The sequence below is a fragment of the Bison bison genome, unplaced genomic scaffold (genome assembly GCF_000754665.1).
Source record: "Bison bison bison isolate TAMUID 2011002044 unplaced genomic scaffold, Bison_UMD1.0 scf7180017864053, whole genome shotgun sequence".
NCBI lineage: Eukaryota > Metazoa > Chordata > Mammalia > Artiodactyla > Bovidae > Bison > Bison bison.
The window spans coordinates 941,578-948,825 of record NW_011494625.1 but is presented as its reverse complement, the minus strand read 5'-3'; positions in this window follow the sequence as shown (position 1 = coordinate 948,825).

Sequence of the window (7,248 nt, the reverse complement as noted above, 5' to 3'; positions counted from 1 at the left end):
GGGCGGGGGGCTGGCCCCAGTTTTCATCTGGATGAAATAACATCTGAGGGTTTTTCTCCTCCTGGCTGCCCTGGAGGGCAGCGGGAACTCTCTGGAAGGCGTGGCACAGGGGAGGGCCCTTCACAGGCATGTGGGGGAGAGGCGGGCCCCCTCCCGGGGACACTGCAGGGCGCTGCTGACCGGAGGAGCCCTGGGCTGGAGTCAGGCACGCCGGGGTCGACCACGAGCACCACGGGCAGAGACCAGGCTCGGGGTCACAGTCCCCTCAGTCCTGCGCACCCCACGGGGGTCAGGGCCCCATTAGCAGATGCCTTCAGCTCCATGGAGAAGCTCCATTAGCAGCTCCATTAGCAGATGCCTTCAGCTGTCCAGGGAGAAGGTGTCCTGGTTCCCTTCCAAGGGGGAAGAGCGCTTTCGGCAGGAGCTGAGCCCACACCCCAGCCGTCCCGCTCACATGGGGACGGTGCTCTGGAGGAGGAGCTGTGCTGGGTGGACGGGGCCCTGTTCCTTGGGTTCAGGCAGCCATGATGGGAGACGGAGCCATCCCGGCAGTGATCCAGGGGTACTCCCCAGCCCCCCAGGCTCTAGACTTGGCCCCCCCTGCCGAGAGGATAAGCCCAGCCCTGTCACCAGCCTGTCTCTGCCCCTCTGCCCTCAGAACCGCCCGGGGAGGCTTGTTCTTGGAGAGCTCCTGCCCTCCAGGCCCGATTTCCACACCTGCCACGCGTTCCTGGTAAACGAGTCATGCCCTTGTCTGGTCCGAACCTCCCCTAACAGGGACCCAGCTGGTCACACCAGTGACAGTGACTGCAAGGGGAGCCGAGTCCCCCCTGGAGGCAGAGGCCGCCTAGCCCTGCAGGGCGCTCACCCTGTGCAAGGCTCGCTCGGGTCGGAGGGCTCTGCACACGGGCACAGGGGGCGGCTTGGAGGGCCTTCCTGGCCCCCGCGCGGGTGAGCGGGATGGCGGGCTGTGGGCTCAGCTCCTGCCAAAAGCGCTCTTCCCCCTCGGAAGGGAACTGGGGCGCCTTCTCCCTGGGGAGGTAGTGCAGAGGGCCTCAGGTCTGGAGTCGAGTCTTTGCTTCTGGGATTTTTGTCCTTAGACCTCAGCTGCTTCTCCTCCTAGCAAACGCAAATTGGTTGAATGTGGACCCCGCTCCCCACATTGGCCAGAACACTCTATGCAGTTTCCAGGGGTTTCCACCCCATCTCACATGACAACACCCCAAGACACAGACACCCCTTAGCGAATGCAAATGCCCACCGTGTCTGCATCCTGGAGTGTTTTCAGGTCAGACGGGGTGGAAACCCCTGGAAACCGCATAGAGAGTTCTGGATTTAAGGAACCATTGTCTGACCTGCCGCTGGCCAGTGTGGGCAACAGGATTCGTGTTCACCCAAATGCAACTGGCAGAGAAGTCAAGCTGCAGCATGTAGGACCGACTGTACTGCACAGGGAACCCAGCTCTCTGTAAAGACCTGGACGGGAAAAGAATCTAATCATGTAGACGTGTAACCGATTACTTTGCTGTAAGCAGAAACGGACACATTATCAATCAGCTACACTGCTATAGAGCTGATTCCTGACCAGGGATGGAGCTCACGTCTCCTGCATTGGCAAGAGGATTCTCTACCACTGCACCTCCTGGGAAGCCCAAAACGCTGATAAAGATTAATTAAAAAGACACAGGGCGGTTGGTGGTGGCGGCCATCTGTGCCCATCCCCCATGTTACACTTGCAGCCATTCTTTGGGGTGGCATGAGGCATGTCTGAGTGGCTTCCAAAACGACCAATCCTTTGATGTTAAATTTAAATACATAAACTTGTAAGCTTCTCATCAGAGTTCCCCGGGAAAGGGAGCTTTAGTTTTGGTGTCTCTTTTTGTAGCAGACAATTAATGACACTGTTTAAATCCCTGGCTCTATGGGTGGACCCTCTGGGCTAGAATCCCATGGCATTCCTCAGCAGAGAGCCCTGCTTGCTTTGACAGCCCCGGGCCGGCCCGGGGGACCGCCTGTGTGTGCAAGAGGAGAGCGGGCCCAGAGGAAGGGGGGCGCGGAGCTGCAAGGGCAGCTCCCTCCACGTGGACCACTCTCTGCTTCTGCTCCACGCGCCCCTCTCGGCGCCCCCAGATGGCACAATAGTGCCCCTTCACACACAGGAACCTCCAAGTCGGGGAGTTAACAGTTTGGAGAACTCGTTAGAAGCAACAGCCAGTGTTGCAAAGCTGGCAACGATCTAGGGCTCTTTTTTGCCTTTCCCCGTTTTAACTGTTAAAATCCATCTCCGACATCGCACACGCGGATGAAATCAACAGTCTCTTATCAGATCCCAAATCTGTCAGCTGCAGTCTACCAGCCGCCTGGAGCCAGCAGCCTGTTCGCACGTGTGACTTGAGCTGAACAGGGGCTGGGACGACAGCGAAGTCAGCTCCACTCCGGCACCCGCCTTCCGCAACACTTGCTCACTTGGAGCCCGGGAAGCAGGCCATGGGCCTCCATCTCCTCCCTGGGCTTCCAGGCCCCTGTGGGACCAGCAACCAAACGCATTCCTCTTCTCCTGCCCTGTCGTGCAAACCCTGGTATCCTTGATGGGGGCGCCCAGGGCACTGGTACCCGACTGGGTAGAGGGGATTCGCCCCGCCTGGCCCTGGCCCAGTGATTTCAGGGCTGGGGGCTCTGCTCCCAGGCGGGGTGGGCAGCTCTCAGAGGACTGGGCCCTGGACACACGCCACTGCACTTCTGTCCAAGACGTCTGCTCCCACGACATCTGCTGGAAAGAAACAAAAGATTTCACAGAATATGTTTCCCGAGGACAGGTTTGCAGTTAATCCATCTACAGATTCCCCAGTCTGGCACAAGATCAATATTAAAAAGAACCATTCACTGGGCATCTGCTGGGTGCCAGGCACTTGACATCATCTTGTGAGTGTTAACGTATTTTTTTTTTAAGCTCATGAAATTCAGGAAACTTCCTGAGATAGTGAAAATGGCAAAGCCCTGTGTGTTTCCCTGGACTCTTATGACAATGATGGATGAATGGATACGTTGAATGAATGAATGAATGGATGAAGGGGTGAGTGAAGTCTTTCTTCCTGTCTGTTAACCAGTTGCTGCATCTGCCTGTCTGAGATGAGGGCCGAGCGTGGCACAAGAGAGGTGCCCACGGCTGTGTCATGAAGGTGGGGCCACCAGCCCCATCCAGGTGAGAAGGCCGAACCCTCAAGGGCACAGAAGTAGAAGCCCCCTCCTCCCTGCAGCCCTTGCGCCTGAACACCAGCTCCCAGCTGCTGAGACTGAGCCGCCGTGGGCTCTGCGCCACACCCAGGAGAGCCAGCCTGTGGGCAGGATGGGGTGGCCCGGTCAGGTGGGCAGGGCAAGGCCCCGCACCCGCAGCCTTTGCGCTCATCTGGTCTGCAGATCCCGGGACGAGGCCACCCACAGGGTGTGCGCATGCGTAGTCGCTCCAGTCGTGCCTGACTCTGCGACCCCGAGGACTGCAGCCCGCCAGGCTCCTCTGTCCATGGGATTCTCCAGGCAGGAAGACTGCAGTGGGATGCCATGCCCTCCTCCAGGGGATCTTCTCGACCCAGGGATCAGACCTGCATCTCTTATGTCTCCTGCGTTGGCAGGCGGGTTCTTTACTGGGAAGCCCGCCTTTACTGGGGGAGGAGATCTGCTTTACTCAGTCTTCCAGTTCAAGGGCAAATCTCATCTAGAAACACCCTCCAGACACACCTAGAGTAAGTGTGACCAACCCTCTGGGCACCCATGCCTCAGTCAGGCTGACTATACACAGACAGTTAGCCACCCACCATTCACACGTCCGACAGGCTCCTAGGACTTCAAGTGTCTGCAGGTGGCCTCCACGCCTCCCCTCTGCGGGTCCCCTCTTCTCCCCGCAGTCACCCAAGCCAGAACCAGGCATCACACCTCTCACCCTCGATCCACACGGCTCAGCCTCCGAGCCCTGTGGAGTCCACCACCAGAGACGCCCCCGAGGCCTCTCCCTGCTCTCCTGCCCACGGCGCCCGCCTGGCCCTGGGCTCTGTCAGCACCTGAGTTTCGCCCGCCGCCTCATTGTCTTTCCCACCCTTCAGACTCTCCCCCACTTTATGTCCTTCTGCGATGTCATGCCCTGGCCTGGCATCTATGGTGCTGGTGTATTGTTGTTCAGTCGCTAAGTTGTGTCTGACTTTTTGGGACCCCATCCAGCACTCTTGCCTGGAAAATCCCATGGACGGAGGAGCCTGGTGGGCTACAGTCCATGGGGTCGCTAAGAGTCGGACACGACTGAAGTGACTCGGCAGCAGCAGACTACAGTATGTCAGGCCTCCCTGTCCTCCACCATCTCCTGGAGTTTGCTGAAGTTCATGTCCTTTGAGTCAGTGATGCCATCTAACCATCTTATCCTCTGCCGCCCCTTCCTCCTTTTGCCTTCAATCTTTCCCAGCATCAGGGTCTTTTCCAATGAGTTGGCTCTTCACATCTGGTGACCCAAGTATTGAAGATTTAGCTTCAGCATCAGTCCTTCCAATGAATATTCAGGGTTGATTTCCTCTGTTTCAGTTCAGCTCAGTTCAGTCGCTCAGTCGTGTCCGACTCTTTGCGACCCCATGAATCCCAGCACGCCAGGCCTCCCTGTCCATCACCAACTCCCGGAGTTCACTCAAACTCACATTCATCGAGTCGGTGATGCCATCCAGCCATCTCATCCTCTGTCGTCTCCTTCTCCTCCTACCCCCAATCCCTCCCAGCATCAGAGTCTTTTCCAATGAGTCAACTCTTCACATGAGGTGGCCAAAGTACTGGAGTTTCAGCTTTAGCATCATTCCTTCCAAAGAAATCCCAGGGCTGATCTCCCTTAAATCTAGAGTATATGCATATATGTCCAGCACCACGAATCCTCAAATAACATTTTCCTTTCTCCCAAGATTTTTACTGATTCTTCTTCGTAGATCAAAATTTAATCTAGGTAGGAGTCCCCATTATTGCTTCTTTGTTCATTTTTCAATTTCATCGCTAATTCAAAACTTATTTGAAGGTGTGGCGAAATATTTAAGATGTACACAATGTATGTAGAATAAATTCAATGCACTACTCTGCACCCACCATCTGAATGAAGAAATAAAACACTGCCCATACATTTGAAATTTTCACAGTATCAGCTCCCCCGGAACAGGTGAACTGTGAAATCAGGCCTTACAATCACTGTTCTTTGCTTTACACAGTTACTGCATATGCATTCATCCCTACACAGGATGTAGCACCATTTTCTGTTTTATTTTTAATGTAAATGTATATGTCATCTTCTGCAACTTGCTTTCCTTATTCAACACTACATTTCTGAAATCCAACAATGTTAATATATAACACACCGGCTCTTGCATTTTTCATGGCTGCATAGTACTCTGCGCATGGATATATCACAATCTGTGAATCCATTGTTCTACTGATGAACATTTAAAGAAATGCTGCTATGAACCTTCTAGGACAGATCTTCCTCCATCTTTCATTGTGGTCCACCATCTTAACAGATTTTCTAATGTTAAACCAGCTTTGGATTTCTGGGAGAAACCCAACTTGCTCAAAATGTCTTTATTTTTATAAAGTACTGGATTTGGTAGGAAACAGTGATATGGAGGCCCTCAATCCGTTGTAGGTGGCAGGCGAAAAAAAGGGAAGTGCTAGTTGCTCAGTCGTGTCTGACTGTGTGACCCCATGGACTGTAGCCTGCCAGGCTCCTCTGTCCCCGGGATTTCCCAGGCAAGAATACTGGAGCAGGTTGCCATTCCCTTCTCCAGGGGACCTTCCTGGATGGCAGGTGGCCAGTCCCAAAGTCAGGACCATTGCTGAAGGGCCCCGGGTAACTTTGGATGGGCAGCCTGACTGACTCTTCCTGACTGCTCCAGGCACCTGCCCCACACCTCCTGCTGAGCTCCCGCCTCCTGTGGCCACCTACCCCCAGCTGCAGGCCCCTGGCAGACGTCTGCTCTCCTTAGGGAGCCGAGTAAGATGGCAGTTGCCAGACGGAGGCCCCACCCAGCTGGGTCATTGCCAGGTGGTGGGCCTGTCTCCTCCTCCTGTCCCACCTGAGACTTGGCCGTCTGCTCCAAGAGCCCAAATCCGCCCAGGGTCCACGCTCACCCCTAGGGCAGCAGGAGAAAATGCCACCAACACACCAGGTGGTGGAGGTTAATACTGGACAATCAACTTGAGACAGACACAGGTCACATCTTACTGAGAGAGGATGGCACGCTTCGGTGAGGAGCACAGCTTCTTTATGACACTGCAAGGCTTTTGTTTTTTGACCTTGCCCTGCAGCACGTAGGATCTTTGTTTCCCTACCAGGGATCAACCCAGGCCCCCTGCTCTGGAAGCGCAGAGTCTCAACCATCGGACTGTACAGGAAGTCCCCAGTTTTTTTTGGTGGCACCCCCTTGGCACGTGGGACCTTAGTTCGCTGGTGGGGGATCAAACCCACGTCCCCTCTTGGAAGGGCAAAATCTTAGCCACTGGACCACCAGGGAAGGCTGGAGGATGCTAAGACCTTTAAGGGAGGTACTTCGGCATATATATATATATATTTTAAGGGAGGTAGTTGGCATATATATATTTTTAAGGGAGGTAATTTGGCAGAGGGCTATTTAAAGATGAGGGGGAAGAGGAGAGAGAGCTGAGTGGGGAGGGGGTCTCCCGGACCTGCCTCTTCAGAGCTGCTGCTCTCTTCAAGCAAGTCAGCAGCCGAGACACTCGATGCCCTCGGGGAAGCAGGAGGCGGGGCCTGCCTCGCCATCACAGGAGCTCCTTCCGGCTTCATCTGTGGGAAACCCCAAACACCTGGGGAGAGGGGATTCAGAGCGCCTTGAAGAAACAGAAGGGATCATGTAGGCTTAAAAGAGGGGCCTGCCCACTTCCGCCATAGCCACCCAGGCCTGCCTCTCCGAGAGGGCCAATCCCGGAGAGGAAAGGGCCGCAAGGGCGCCTGACCTTGCAGGATCCTCCGCCCCTGACGCCCCTGCCGGCTACCCGCGACAGCCTGGGTGTGTGCACGCCCGCGGACCAGATGGACGCCCGCGCATCCGCACTCTGTGAACCCGGCCGGGAGGGGAGGGGCCCTGGGGATGAGCTCAGTCACACAGTCCATCTGCCCGTGTGCAAGTTCAGGACTGGAAAACACACCGGGGAAATTGGGACACAGTGAGGTCATCTGGTCTACGGGCCACGAGACACGCCCGCCACACCTCGTGA